Below are 16,817 nucleotides of genomic sequence, written 5' to 3' on the forward strand. Positions count from 1 at the left end.
TCGCTTAAATCACCAGAACAGGAAAACTTTAACATCTGATTTGAGAAACACTCCGATAATGCAGCACTCACTCAGTCTATATAATGCACTCAGATCCTGGTGTCGATCTTTAACCCAAAATCTTAGGACCCAGAGATGAGAGCACCACCAATTCAGTCAAGCTGACACACAAGTAAGAAAGCAACAATAACTCATATTAGAGTTACCCAGGTCTTTCTGAATTGGGAGTAAAATGAAGGTGTTTTGATGCTTTCTGTTGTGTATTCTAGTTATACATTGTGAGAAATAAAATCCCCAAAATAAAATACGAGTTTTTTTCTTTAATTTCATTATAATTGGACTTCTGCATGTCTAAGTGGCATTTTGTTAGCACATTATATCATATGGCCAGCTTCTCACCTCTCTCCAGATGTGACTTGTGGCCATCTTGCAGGTTCCCTCACGAGGGCCCAAAAGATTTCTTCTCTTTCTATCTTCTACCAAAAGAAGTCAGAATAGTAAATGTTCTGCCATGTAAAGTCATGCCTTCAGGTCCTGAATCACTGTCAGGTTTTCCTCCTTTACCTATGCCTTTATTGTGGAAACGTGCCTGCCACAAAATTATAGTTTTAAAAAAATCAACAAAAGCTTGCATTTACATAGCGCTTTTAACATAGGGAAACATCCCAAAACGCTTCACAGGAGCTTAAGAAGACAAAAGTTGACACCAAGCCGAAGGAGGAGATATTAGGACAGGTGACTAAAAGCTTGGTCAAAGAGGTAAGTTTTAAGGAGGGTTTAATGGAGGGGCGAAAGGAGTGGGTGATGCACAGGAGTCCAGAGTTGAGTGCTTGGAGGGTTGTAGGGCTCCAGGTGATTATAGAGATAGAATGGGACGTGGCCATGGTCGGTATGCTCCAATAACAAAGATCTGGCAGTGAGTTTAAGGCTGTAAAGAAAATGAGCTTTTCTTTCAGTATAATGGATAGATTTGACAGAATTCACAATATGTAAGATTCCCTGATGGCTCATTGATTAAATGGTATTTTCGAACCACACAGACCAGGCTCACACAATCTCTAGTCCATGTTGCCTTAACTGATCTCAGCTAGATCAGCGATGGGGGTCACTATCATTGGTCTCAGTGTCATTGGGCTAGAAAGAGGTGGTGGGGGGGGGCGGTGCGGGGAGTTCAGCCAGAGTTCCTGCTCCAGTAATTCCTGGTAGAAGATGTGCATATAGATGTTGGGTAAAGATTGTATTGGGCTCGAGTATGATGTCCCCCTCCAAGATCAAACAACCTGCCAACATTCACCATCTCAGTTCATACATGAAGAATTATCACTTGGATGAGATACTGCAGGGGTCCTGGCATCCAACAAACTGTACCCCACCATCAGTGTCTTCAGGAGAAAAGAAGACAAAATCGAGCAGAGATGTGTGAGGGAGAAAATATATGAGTGCCAGGACCCTGAGACATGCAGCGGGCATTTTCTTGAGATTCTCTCTATAGGCTGTTGTAAATTCAGCAGAAACCCTGTTTACTCGGTTTATCTGGGATTTCTGTCGAAGTTACAGCAGCTGGAAGGCGAACCCCCCAAGGAAGTTCTGTCTTAAATTGATGGAGCAAATTTTCTAGTTTGAGGGTTGCATTTGGAGCAGGTTCACTTTTAGAGGAAAATAATTCATTGAGCATTTTCACTGCTGGAAAAATAAGATATCTAACCAGCAGTCAGTTGTAATTGTTCCAAATTACAGCCTTATATATCAGAAGTAAGCCACCTGACTGATTTAAATTACTTTTTTCCATTCCACACAGGCAGTAAACAGCAGTGAGACAAGACAAACAATGGACACCCATATTTTCAACAATGGCTGTAAACCTATATGTAGAACTGTTTACAAAACTGCAAAGTTTATTTTTAAACACAAAAAATCCTACCAGTGAGCATAGACAGTTGGCAACACAGTAAATAATGGCTGGAAAGTGAATAAGGTGTGAAAAGCCTACCTGTGGTATATCACTGAGTAAAAATTGCTTTTAATAACAGGACACCAGGAGAAGAGCCCAGGTTCAGTCTCTGATGCGTGCGGAGTTACGCAGTAGTGGAGTTGCTACAATTTATCTCTGTTTGCACTGGATTTCCTCTCCTGATCACTATTTACTGCTTTCTGCTGGAAAGTACCTGCGTGCAGATACCAGGTGAGAACAGGATCGCTTTAGTTATAATGCCGTCCTTGGTAGAATAAAGAAAGACTTGCATTTATATAGTGCCTTTCACAACCTCAGGACATCTTAAAGCACCTTGCAGCCAATGAAGTACTTTTTTTTTAAAGTATCGTCACTGTTGTAATGTAGGAAACGCAGCAGCCAAATTGTGCACAGCAAGCTTCCACAAACAGCAATGTGATAATGACCAGATACTCTGTTTTTGTTTATGTTGATTGAGGGATAAATATTGGCTAGGACACTGGGGATACCTCCCCTGCTCTTCTTCAAAATAGTGCCAAGGGATCTGGTTTAACATCTCATCCGAAAGACAGCACCTCTGACAGTGCAGCGCTCCCTCAGTACTGCACTGAGAGTGTCAGCCTAGGTTTTTGTGCTCAGGTCTCTGAAGTGGGACTTGAGCCTACGACCTTCTGACTCAGAGGGTTATCACGGCTGACAGTATTAAAGAGCAGCTGGCACCGAAAGAACCATACACCAACCAGAGTCAGCAACTGTAGGGGAGGAGAGGAGAAAATTGGTGATGGTTGGTTGGGAGGTTGGGGGGGGAGGAAGGAAACAGGCTTGAACGTGACATAAGGACTTTATTCTAATCCAGCAGTTGTGGGTGGATCTCATTCAGTTTCAATGGGACTGGTAACTTAAGGCAGCTGTGTGCTATCAGAATCCAGTCCCAGATCTTTGATTACGCCCTAAAAGCACTCTTCCTTCTCAGTTCAATGGAGCTCCAGGTAACATTCAATATTGCTTTCATAATGGCATCAGATGAGTAGAGTACTAGACTTTACTCAGCAAATGTTTAATCAATTTTCTAATAATATTTAATACATCAGCTTTTGTAGGGAAGTGAAGTAAGTTTAGATTCTGGATACCTAATCTACATTGGGTATTGTTGGACAATCTGGTTCTTACATAGAAACATAGAAGATAGGAGCAGGAGTAGGCCATTCGGCCCTTCGAGCCTGCTCCGCCATTCAATGAGATCATGGCTAATCATCCAAATTCAGTACCCTGTCCCTGCCTTCTCCCCATATCCCTTGATCCCTTTAGCCTTAAGAAATATATCCAACTCCTTCTTGAATATATTTAATGAACTGGCCTCCACCGCCCTCTGTGGCAGAGAATTCCACAGGTTCACCACTCTCTGGGTGAAGAAATTCCTCCTCATTTCAGTCCTAAATGTCCTACCCCTTATCCTTAGACTATGACCCCTGGTTCTGGAGTCCCCGACCATCGGGAACATCCTTCCAGTATCTAGTCTGTCCAGGCCTGACAGAATTTTATAGGTTTCGATGAGATCCCCTCTCAATCTTCTAAACTCCAGTGAGTATAAGCCCAATCGACACAATCTCTCCTCATACGTCATTCCTGCCATCCCAGGTATCAGCCTGGTGAATCTTCGCTGCACTCCTTCCATGGCAAGAACATCCTTCCTCAGATAAGGCAACCAAAACTGCACACAATACTCAAGGTGCGGTCTCACCAAGGCCCTGTACAACTGTAGCAAGACATCCTTGTTCCTGTACTCAAACCCTCTCGCTACGAAGGCCAACATACCATTTGCCTTCTTAACCACCTGCTGCACCTGCATGCTTACCTTCAGCGACTGGTGCACAAGAACACCCAGGTCTCTTTGCACTTCCCCTTCTCCCAATCTATTGCCATTCAAATAATAATCTGCCTTCCTGTTTTTGCCACCAAAGTGGATAACCTCACATTTATCCACATTATAGTGCATTTGTCATGTTTCTGCCCAATCACCTAACCTGTCCAAATCATATTGGAGTTTCATGACATCCTCCTCACAGCATACCCTCCCACCCAGCTTTGTGTCGTCTGCAAATTTGGAGATATTCCATCCAATTCCCTCGTCCAGATCATTAATATATATTGTGAACAGCTGGGGTCCTAGGACCGATCCTTGCGGTACCCCACTAGTCACTGCCTGCCACTCGGAAAATGACCCGTTTATTCCAACTCTTTGCTTTCTGTCCGCCAACCAGTTCTCTATCCAAGTCAATACCTTGCCCCCAATCCCATGTGCCTTAATTTTGCACGCTAATCTCTTATGCGGGACCTTATCGAAGGCCTTCTGAAAGTCCAAAAACACCATATCAACTGGTTCTCCCTCATCTATTTTACCAGTTACATCCTCAAAAAATTCCAGTAGATTAGTCAAGCATGATTTACCTTTTGTAAATCCAAGTTGACTTTGTCCGATCCTGTCACTGCTTTCCAAGTGCTCTGCTATTACATCTTTTATAATGGACTCTAGCATTTTCCCCACTACCGATGTCAGGCTTACTGGTCTATAATTCCCCGCTTTTTCTCTGCCACCTTTTTTGAATAGTGGGGTAACATTAGCTACCCTCCAATCCATGGGTACTGTTCCAGAGTCTATTCAGTTCTGGAAGATGACCAGCAATGCATCTACTATTTCTAGGGCCACTTCCTTAAGTACCCTAGGATTTAGATTATCAGGCCCTGGGGATTTATTGGCCTTCAGTCCCATCAATTTTCCTAACACCATTTCCCTACAAATACTGATTTCTTTCAGTTCCACCCTTTCATCAGACCCTATGTTCCCCGGTATTTCTGGGAGGTTATTTGTGTCCTCCTTTGTGAAGACAGAACCAAAATATGTATTTAGTTGGTCTGCCATTTCTTTGTTCCCCATTATAAATTCCCCCGATTCTGACTGCAAGGGACCTACGCTTGACTTCACCAATCTTTTTCTCTTCACATATCTATAAAAGCTTTTACAGTCGATTTTTATGTTCCCTGCAAGCTTACCCTCATATTCTATTTCCCTTTCTTAATTAATCCCTTTGTCCTCCTTTGTTGAATCCTAAACTGCTCCCAATCCTCAGGATTATTGCTTTTTCTGGCCAATTTGTATGTCCTCTCCTTGGATCTTATGCTATCCCTAATTTCCCTTGTTAGCCATGGTTGAGTTACCTTTTTTGTTTTATTTTTATGCCAAACTGGGATGAACAACTTCTGTAGTTCATCCATTCGGTCTTTGAATGTTTGCCATTGCCTATCCACCGTCAACCCTTTGAGTGCCATTCCCCAATCAATCCTACCCAACTTGCTCCTCAGACCATTGTAGTTTCCTTTATTTAAATTGAGGACCCTAGTTTCTGAGTCAACTACTTCATTCTCCATCTTAATGAAGAATTTGATCATATTATGATCGCTCCAACCCAAGGGGCCTCGTACAACAAGATTGCTAATTAATCCTTTCTCGTTACATAATACCCAGTCTAAGATGGCCTGATCTCTGGTTGGTTCCTCGACATATTGGTCCAGGAAACCATCCCGTAAACACTCCAGGAATTCCTCCTCCACAGTATTGTTAGTAATTTGGTTAGCCCAATCTATATGTAGATTAAAGTCACCCATGATGACTGCTGTGCCCTTATTGCACGCTTCTTTAATTTCCCTTTTAATGCCATCCCCAACCTCCGCCTTACTGTTTGGAGGTCTATATACCACTCCCACTAATGTTTTTTTCCCCTTAGTATTTCTCAATTCTACCCATACAGATTCCACATCATCAGAGCTAATATCCTTCATTACAATTGTGTTAATCCCTTCTTTAACCAGTAATGCTACCCCTCCTCCCTTTCCTTTTTGCCTATCTTTCCTGAATATCGAATACCCCTGGATGTTGAGTTCCCAGTCTTGGCCATCCTTGAGCCACGTTTCCATAATCCCAACCAAATCATATTCGTTTACCTCTATTTGCGCAGCCAATTCATCCACCTTATTACAAATGGTCCTCGCATTAAGACACAAAGCCTTCAGGCTTGTTTTTTTAACGCTCTTAGACCTATTCGAATTATTATTTACTGTGGCCACGTTTGATTTAAACCGTTGATTTCTCTGACTGCCACTTTTGTTTTTCTCCTTCCTATCTTTTGCTTTTATCCTTGTTTCCCTTTCCTCTGTCTCCCTGCTCAGGTTCCCAACCCCCTTCCATTTTAGTTTATACCCTCCCCCACAGCACTAGCAAACACTCCCCCTAGGACATCGGTTCCAGCCCTGCCCAGGTGCAGACCGTCCGGTTTGAACTGGTCCCACTTCCCCCAGAACCGGTTCCAATGTCCCAGGAACTTGAATCCCTCCCCCTGGCACCATTCCTCTAGCCACGTATTCATCTGAAGTATCCTTCTATTTCTACTCTGACTAGCACGTGGCACTGGTAGCAATCCTGAGATTACTACCTTTGAGGTCCTGTTTTTTAATTTACCTCCTAACTCCCTATATTCCGCTTTTAGGACCTCATCCCGCTTTTTACCTATATCGTTGGTGCCTATATGCACCACGACAACTGGCTGTTCACCCTCCCCTTCCAAGATGTTCTGCAGCCGCTCGGAGACATCTTTGACCCTTGCACCAGGGAGGCAACACACCATCCTGGAGTCTCGTTTGCGGCCGCAGAAACGCCTATCTATTCCCCTTACAATTGAATCCCCTATTACTATAGCTCTACCACTCTTTTTCCTCCCATTCTGTGCAGCAGAGCCACCCCTGGTGCCAGGAAGTTGGCTGCTGCTGCCTTCTTCTGATAAGCCATCCCCCCCAACAGGACTCAAAGTGGTGTATCTGTTGGAGAGGGGGATGGCCACAGGGGACCCCTGCACTACCTGCCTGCGCCTAGTCCTCTGCCTGTTGGTCACCCGTTCCCTCTCTTCCTGTCCAACCTCTACCTGTGGTGTGTCCAACTCCCTAAATGTGCTATTCACGATGTCCCGAGCATCGTGAATGCTCCAGTATGCGTCCAATCGCAGCTCCAGTGCCGCAATGCGGTCTGTCAGTAGCTGCAGCTGGGTGCACTTCCTGCACACGTAGTTGTCAGGGACACAGGAAGTGTCCCTGAGTTCCCACATATCGCAGGAGGAGCAGACCACAGGGCCGGGCTGTCCTGCCATGACTTACCCTTTAATTAATTGAGTTTAAATTAAATCAATCAATCCCACTAATTACACTACAGTTAAATAGTTTACCAACAGTCCCCGCTACACCAGAGAGACCTTAGAAAGTATAAACCAGAGTTAAAGTTTAAAAAAAGAGAGAAATACTCACCAACCAATCACTTACCTGCTTCCTGCTGACGTCACACTTTGATTACTTTTTACCTCTGTCCCCCGCTGCTGAATTGGTCGGGCCTCGCTCCACACACAGGCTCGCTGCCGGTTTTATGCATGTTGTCCACTTGTATTTCAGTGAAGTGGCTCAGTTTACATTGAAGTATCTAAGTGTAGCACCGAGGTCCAGACGCTCCGCTCATTGGTGCTTACATGCACTACTGAAACTTCACATTCACCGCAGCTCGTTCGTTGCTTTTGGAAGGAAAACTTCCTCTTCACACTCAGTATTGCAATGCCAGTAATAAGGGCTGCTAGGAAGTAGAGTCAGAGGGAATCCTTATTTCAGCTATCCTGCTTCTTTTCTTGCTAATTGTTTCCCCATCTCCTGTCCTGAAGATGTTGATTTCTGCCACAGTTGCCAGATTGTCTCCCAACATCTTGCCCAAGAGACCATTACTTCATGTGTAAGCCAAGACAGCAGGCTATTTGACCAGTGTGGTATCATAGCTATGCCCGACCCTCCCTTCACCCAAGGTTTACGTACGTGCACTTCCCAGCAGGGATAGCAATCACAAGTAGAAACAAACTGATTTTTCCACTCCCAAACCTGAGGCCAGTTGTAACATCCCCGACTGACGGCCTGGCTGAGATCAACCAACTCAGCACAGACCGGTTTCAAGCTGCTTTTACCAACTGAGGCATTTAGGGACCTTTCCACATGGTTAAATCAGTGATTGTATGTAGGCTTTATCCAGTCGTCCTTGGAGGCAGCATTCCCCGTGTCTTCTATTCAAACAGCTGCTGGGCGACAATTTCTGTAACTCCTGATTGCAAGTAGGAATTACCAAAAAAATTGCATAACTGCCTGGACTGTGTAATGTCTAATTAAAGAGATCTTAAATTCTTCACAGAAGAAGTGTCACCACAGCCAATGCATTACCTGGAAGCAAAACAGTGGGAAATGAGATACTTTGTTATTTGTTTTGGAAAGAAGGATCATAAGCCTACACTTTGCAAGGCAAATAGAACCTACTGCATTAGCTGATTTAACCCAATGGCTTAAATTATATCATCATATTTGTTGAAAAGGAGATTTTTTTTTATTCGTTTATGGGATCTGGGCGTCGCTGGCAAGGCCAGCATTTATTGCCCATCCCTAATTGCCCTTGAGAAGGTGGTGGAGAGCCGCCTTCTTGAACCGCTGCAGTCCATTTGGTGAAGGTACTCCCACAGTGCTGTTAGAGAGGGAGCTTCAGAATTTTAACCCAGCGACGATGAAGGATCGGCGATATACTTCTAAGCTAGAATGGTGTATAACTTGGAGGGGAACTTGGAGGTGGTGGTGTTCCCATGCGCCTGCTGCCCTTGTCCTTCTAGGTGGAAGAGGTTGCGGGTTTGGGAGGTGCTGCTGAAGAAGCCTTGGCGAGTTGCTGCAGTGCATCTTGTAGATGGTACACAGCCACGGTACGCCGGTGGTGGAGAGGGTGAATGTTTAAGGTGATGGATGGAGTGCCAATCAAGCGGGCTGCTTTGTCCTGAATGATGTCGAGTTTCTTGAGTGTTGTTGGAGCTGCACTCATCCAGGCAAGTGGAGAATATTCCATTACACTCCTTACTTGTGCCTTGTAGATGGTGGAAAGGCTTTGAGGATTCAGGAGGTGAGACACTCGCCGCAGAATACCTAGCCTCTGACCTGCTCTTGTTGCCACAGTATTTATGTGGCTGGTCCAGTTAAGTTTCTTGGCAATGGTGACCCCCAGGATGTTGATGGTGGGGGATTTGGCGATGGTAATGCCATTGAATGTCAAGGGGAGGTGGTTAGACTCTCACTTGTTGGAGATAGTCATTGCCTGGCACTTCTGTGGCGTGAATGTTACCTGCCACTTATCAGCCCAAGCCTGAACGTTGTCCAGGTCTCGTTGCATGCGGGCATGGACTGCTTCATTATCTGAGGGGTTGTGAATGGCGCTGAACACTGTTCAGTCATCAGCGAACATCCCCATTTCTGACCTTATGTTGGAGGGAAGGTCATTGATGAAGCAGCTGAAGATGGTTGGGCCTAGGACACTGCCCTGAGGAACTCCTGCAGCGATGTCCTGGGGCTCCAACCACCACAACCATCTTCCTTCATGCTAGGTATGATTCCAGCCAGTGGAGAGTTTTCCCCCCAATTCCCATTGACTTCAGTTTTACTAGGGCTCCTTGATACCACACTCGGTCAAATGCTGCCTTGATGTCAAGGGCTGTCACTCTCACCTCACCTCTGGAATTCAGCTCCTTTCTCCATGTTTGGACCAAGGCTGTAATGAGGTCGGGAGAAGTGTGGTCTTGGCAGAACCCAAACTGGGCATCAGTGAGCAGGTTTTTGGTGAGTAAGTGCCGCTTGATAGCACTGTCGATGACACCTTCCATCACTTTGCTGATGATTGAGAGTAGACTGATGGGGCGGTAATTGGCCGGGTTGGATTTGTCCTGCTTTTTGTGGACAGGACATACCTGGGCAGTTTTCCACATTGTCGGATAGATGCCAGTGTTGTAGCTGTACTGGAACAGCTTGGCTAGAGGCACGGCTAGTTCTGGAGCACGGCTAGTTCTGGAGCACAAGTCTTCAGCACGACAGCCGATACGGCCCATAGCTTTTGCTGCATCCAGTGTGCTGAGCCGTTTCTTGATATCACGTGGAGTGAATCGAATTGGCTGAAGACTGGCTTCTGTGATGGTGGGGACCTCAGGAGTAGGCCGATATGGATCATCCACTCTGCACTTCTGGCTGAAGATGGTTGCAATGGTTTCAGCCTTGTCTTTTTCACTCATGTGCTGGGCTCCACCATCATTGAGGATGGGGATATTCATGGAGCCTCCTCCTCCCATTAGTTGTTGAATGGTCCACCACCACTCACGAGTGGATGTGACAGGACTGCAGAGCTTTGATCTGATCCGTTGATTGTGGGATCGCTTAGCCCTGTCTATCATATGCTAATCTCGCTTTTTAGCATGCATGTAGTCCTGTGTTGCAGCTTCCCCAGGTTGGCACCTCATTTTTAGGTACGCCTGGTGCTGCTCCTGGCATGCTCTTCTACACTCCTTATTGAGCCAGGGTTGGTCCCCTGGCTTGATGGTAATGGTAGAGTGAGGGATATGCCAGGCCATGAGGTTACAGATTGTAGTGGAATACAATCCTGCTGCTGCTGATGACCCACAGCACCTCATGCATGCCCAGTTTTGAGCCGCTAGATCTGTTCTGAATCTATCCCATTTAACATGGTGGTAGTGCCACACAACACGATGGAGGGTGTCCTCAGTGTGAAGACGGGACTTCATCTCCACAATGACTGTGCGGTGGTCACTGCTACCAATACTGTCATGGACAGATGCATCTGCGACAGGTAGATTGGTCAAGTAGATTTTTCCTTTGTGTTTTTTCTCTCACCACCTGTCGCAGGCCCAGACTGGCAGCTGTGTCCTTCAGGCCTCGGCCAGCTCGGTGCTACCAAGCCACTCTTGGTGATGGACATTGAAGTCCCCCATCCAGAGTACATTCTGTGCCCTTGCCCTTTCAGTGCTTCTTCCAAGTAGTGTTCAACATGGAGGAGTACTGATTCATCAGCTGAGGGAGGGCGGTAGGTGGTAATCAGCGGGAGGTTGTAATCAGCGGGAGGTTTTCTTGCCTATGCTTGAGACTTCATGAGGTCTGGAATCAATGTTGAGGACTCCCAGGGCCACTCCTTCCTGACTGTATATCACTGTGCCACCACCAGTGGGACAGGACATACCCAGGGATGGTGATGGAGGAGTTTGAGACGTATGATTCTGTGAGTATGACTATGTCAGGCTGTTGACTAGTCTGTGGGATAGCTCTCCCACTTTTGGCACATGTCCCCAGATGCTGAGGAGGACTTTGCAGGATTGACTGGGTTGGGTGTGCTATTGCCATGTCCGTAGCCGGTGCCAAGTTCGATGCCAGGTGGTCCGTCCGGTTTCATTCTTATTATGTTTCGTAGTGGTTAGTTACATCTGAGTGACTTGCTAGGCCATTCAGAGGGCAGTTAAGAGTCAACCACATTGCTGTGGGTCTGGAGTCACATATAGGCCAGACCCAGAAAGGGTGGCAGATTTCCTTCCCTCAAGGACATTAGTGAACTAGATGGGTTTCTACAACAATCCAGTAGTTTCATGGTCACCATTACTGATACTAGCTTTTTATTCCAGATTTATTTAATTAACTGAATTTAAATTCCCCAGCTGCCGTGGTGGGATTTGATCTCGTGTCTCTGGATCATTAGCCCAGGCCTCTGGATTACTAGCCCAGTGACATTACCACTAGACTACCATTCCCATAATGTTCCCCAAAGGCCTGCTATGTTTTCTTGTTTTACCTTCACATGTTAAGGTATTGCCTTGTGTTGGCATGTTGAGCAACCCAACCATATTTTGCTGTGGCCATTGTTGTGCTACTTTGAGTAGACCGTTATGGACAATTTTACAAAACCACGTTTCTGTTGGGGAGCCTCACCCACCGCAGCACATAATCAGGAAATCAAAGATATTACTCTGCACCAATCGGGGAATGTTTAATGCTGGATACCAGAAAAAGAAAGTTCTTCAGCACTAGTATTTCACCTTGGTGAGCACATTCTTTGGGGGGGAAGAGGGAGGGTATAGGATAGAAAAACACAGAGGACTTTGTCCTCCACAGATATCTCCCAGACTGGGGAACCATTTAAAATAACTTTATTTTACATAGTGCTTTCTTACATCACTCAGGACATCCCAAAGCACAGCAGGAAATACTCACTTTTGCTTGTGTACAGCTCCCACAGCATCCAGTTGCCCTTCAATTCCACGTCCAAGTGTTGGCAGAATATGCACTGTTGTGAAATCATAGTCAAGCCTGACCATTTCTGCATTTAAAACCCACTCACTTTCATTTTCCGGAAGGTGGGGAGATGGGGGTCACTGGATAGGAATCAGGGAGCAGGAACCCTGGCAGTCTTCCATTCTGCCAGCGCAATTCACACTTCATCTAGAGCCATCCTTTGTTTCTTAACCTGTCCCATTACCATCTCCTTTTGCCTTGAATATCTCTTAATGTCTTTCAATGTCTCTTAATCTCTCCTGCCTTCCAGCCTATCACAGGCCTTCCCTTTTGTTCTTTCATCCCCTCCCCCATTTCCCAGCCCCTACACTTGTTTAAAAATCTGTTCCATTTCCTGCTTTTTTCCAGTTCTGACGAAAGGTCATCGACCTGAAACGTTAACTCTGTTTCTCTCTTCACAGATGCTGCCTGACCTGCTGAGTGTCTCCAGCATTTTCTGTTTTTATTTCAGATTTCCAGCATCTGCAGTATTTTCTTTTTGTAACCCTGGCTATTTGTTCCTTTTCCTACCTCATGGCCTAAAGCATCCCAATTGAACTCAACTAATTCAGCACACACTGGGGATCAAACCAGAGACCTTCCCTGTCTATACAGTATGGGTCAGTACTAATGAGTGGTGCATTTTCCAATTAAATTACCAGATTTCCTTTTTTCTACTGCTAGTTGCACTAACATATCCTTTGCCTAGCTAATGACACCTCTTTTCCCTGGTCTCTCATTTGCACAGCAGCAGCATTGATTGGACTCTCAACATTAACAAGCAGCAGTTGAGGCAAATCGCATAGATGCATTTAAAGGGAAGCTAGAAAAACACATGAGGGAGAAAGGAATAGAAGGATATGTTGACGGGGTTAGATGATGTAGGGTGGGAAGAGGCTCATGTGGAGCATAAACACTGGCATAGACCAGTTGGGCTGAATGGCCTGTTTCTGTGCTGTACATTCTATGTAATTATATGCAAGTGTGAAGTGATATATTTTGTTAAGAAGAATAAGGAGAGGCAACTAAATGTCACAATTTTAGAGGAGGTGCAGGAACAGAGAGACCTGGGGGTGTACGTACACAAATCTTTGAATGTGGCAGGACAAGTTGAGAAGGCTGTTACAAAAGGGATCCTTGGCTTTATTGAGAGGAATAGAGTACAAAAGCAAGGAAGTTATGCTAAACGTTTTTAAACACTGGTTAGGCCTCAGCTGGAGAAGTGTGTTCAATTCTGGACACCACACTTAGGAAGGATGTCAAGGCCTTGGAAAGGGTGCAGAGGAGATTTACTAGAATAGTACTGTACCAGGGATGAGGGACTTCAGTTATCTGGAGAAGCTGGGGTTGTTCTCCTTCGAGCAGAGAAGGTTAAGAGGAGATTTGATAGAGGTGTTCAAAATCATTAATGGTTTTGATAGAGTAAATAAGGAGAAACTGTTTCCAGTTGCAGAAGGGTTGGTAACCAGAGGACACAGATTTAAGGTGATTGGCAAAAGAACCAGAGGCGACCTGAGGAAACATTTTTTTACACAAGGAGTGATTGTGATCTGGAATGCCTGAAAGAATGGTGGAAGCAGATTCAATAGTAACAGTCAAAAGAGAATTGGATAAATACTTGAAGGGAAAATTGATTAAGGGATTGATTATGAGGGGGAAAATAGAGTATGAGAGTAAACTTGCAAGGAACATAAAAGCGGATTGTAAAAACTTTTACATGTAAAAAGAAAAAGATCAGTGAAGACAAATGTAGGTCCCTTACAGTCAGAAACGGGAGAATTTATAATGGGGAACAAGGAAATTGCAGAGCAATTAAACAAATACTTTGGTTCTGTCTTCACGGAAGAGGACACAAATAACTTCCCAGAAATGCTAGGGAACCAAGGGTCTAGTGAGAAGGAGGAATTAAAAGAAATTAGTATTAGTAAAAAAATAGTGCTGGAGAAATTAATGGGACTGAAAACCGATAAATCCCCAGGGCCTGATAATCTGCATCCCAGAGTACTAAAAGAGGTAGCCATAGAAATAGTGGATGCATTGGTTGTCATCTTCCAAAATTCTATAGATTATGGAACAGTTCCTGCAGATTGGAGGGTGGCAAATGTAACCCCACTATTTAAAAAAGGAGGGAGAGAGAAAACAAGAAACTACAGACCGGTTAGCCTAACATCAGTAGTAGGGAAAATGCTAGAGTCTATTATAAAGGATGTGATAACAGGACACTTGGAAAATATCAACAGGATTAGACAAAGTCAACATGGATTTATGAAAGGGAAATCATGTTTGACAAACCTACTGGAGTTTTTTGAGGATGTAACTGGTAGACTAGATAAGGGAGAACCAGTGGATGTGGTGTATTTGGATTTTCAGATGGCCTTTGATAAAAGTCCCACACAAGAGGTTAGTGTGCAAAATTAAAGCACATGGGATTGGGGGTAATATACTGGCATGGATTGAAAGTTGGTTAACAGACAGGAAACAGAGAGTAGGAATAAATGAGTCTTTTTCGGGGTGGCAGGCGGTGACTAGTGGGGTACCGCAGGGATCAGTGCTTGGGCCCTAGCTATTTACAATATATATCAATGATTTGGATGAGGGAACCAAATGTAATATTTCCAAGTTTGCTGATGACACGAAACTAGGTGGGATTGTGAATTGTGAGGAGGATGCAAAGAGACTTCAAGGCGATTTAGACAAGTTGAGTGAGTGGGCAAATACATGGCAGATGCAGTATAACGTGAATAAATGTGAAGTTATCCACTTCGGTAGGAAAAACAGAAAGGCAGAGTATTATTTAAATTGTGATGGATTGGGAAATGTTGATGTACAGAGGGACCTGGGTGTCCTTGTACATAGGCCACTGAAAGCAAACATGCAGGTGCAGCAAGCAGTTAGGAAGGCAAATGGTATGTTGGCCTTCATTGCAAGAGGATGTGTGTACAGGAGCAAGGATGTCTTACTACAGTTATACAGGGCCTTGGTGAGACCACACCTGGAGTACTGTGTGCAGTTTTGGCCTCCTTACCCAAGAAAGAATATACTTGCCATAGAGGGAATGCAGTGAAGGTTCACCAGACTGATTCCTGGGATGGCAGGACTGTCGTATGAGGAGAGATTGGGTCGACTAGGCCTGTATTCACTAGAGTTTAGAAGAATAAGAGGGGATCTCATTGAAACATATAAAATTCTGACAAGACTAGACAGACTAGATGTTTCCCCTGGCTGGGGGGGGTCTAGAACAAGGGGTCAGTCTCAGGATACGGGGTAGGACGTTTAGGACTGAGATGAGGAGAAATTTCTTCACTCAGAGGGTGGGGAACCTGTGGAATTCTCTACCACAGAAGTCTGTGGAGGCCAAGTCACTGAATATATTTAAGGAGATAGATGGATTTCTAGACACAAAAGGCACCAAGGGGTATGGGGGGGGGGGGGGGGGGCGGGAATATGGTATTGAGATAGAGGATCAGCCATGATTATATTGAATGGTGGAGCAGGCTCGAAGGGCCGACTCCTGCTCCTATGTTTCTATGTTACAGGGCTATGGGGAGCGAGATTATTTGGATAGCTCTACCAAAGTGCCGGCACAGGCACGATGGGCCAAATGGCCTCCTTCTGTGCTGTATCATTCCACCAACAGAGCCACAATATCCATTTCAACTGCCCAAATTAAAAATGGCAGCCCTGTCAGCAAAGCACTACTTGGCTTGTAGATGTGTAGACAATAAACTAAAAAGAATGTACTGCCAATGCCACATTAAGATTCTTTACTTAGTATGTGAAAGATTTTAAGATTTTTTGCAGTTTGTAGTATACAGATGGTTGTTTCCACAAAGCCAGAAAATTTTGGTCACTTTGTAATTAAACCCCAAAATGCAGTCACTAAAGATTGGTAGTAGAAGCTCCTCAATGGCTCATTGCCTGATGTGTTACATAATTGAAAACCTCCAGGGTCAGTCCTTGGTATGTTCTTAGTTAGCTGATCATCATCACAGCAACTGTAGGGGCACTACATTGGGCTCAGCAATCCTTGACTGAGGACACTCATAAGAGAGGGGGGGTGGGGGAGGCAGAAAGAGATCATGATTTCCATTCCTGATTGCTACTAGTGACCCTTGAAAGAACTTAAGCTGGAGATTCCTGGGGCAAGCTCCTGAGAATGGATCAAGGCGCAGTAGAACTTCATTTCCAGTATCTGCAGTACAGGAAACTCTCGTTTAACCAACACAATTCTCACTCCAAAAACTACAGTATACAGTTGTTTATAAGTTTTGTTTTACTGTTAAGTAATTAAAGAGTTATGGATTACCCTCAACTGGCATTACTGTACTTAAGCATCTTCCACCATCCATTTAACACAACATTCTGTAGGTGAGTACCCAATTATACTGCACATTTCTTGATTTTTTAATTTTTGTTTGTTAAAAATAGCCTCGGTAGATATACCTCTCCGTTATCCGGATTTTTTTTAAAAATCAACCGGCACCATCGGTGCCGGATAACAGAGTTTCCTGTACTTTGCTTTTGCAACTCCTACATTACAACAGTGACTACACTCCAAAAGTACTTCATTGGCTGTAAAGCGCTTTGAGACGTCCGGTGGTTGTGAACGGCGCTATATAAATGCAAGTCTTTCGTTCTTTCAGTAGAACTTCTGCCT

Source organism: Somniosus microcephalus, chromosome 13 (genome assembly GCF_052327205.1).
Source record: "Somniosus microcephalus isolate GS21.2 chromosome 13, FLI_Smic_1.0, whole genome shotgun sequence".
In the NCBI taxonomy this organism is placed as follows: Eukaryota; Metazoa; Chordata; class Chondrichthyes; order Squaliformes; family Somniosidae; genus Somniosus; species Somniosus microcephalus.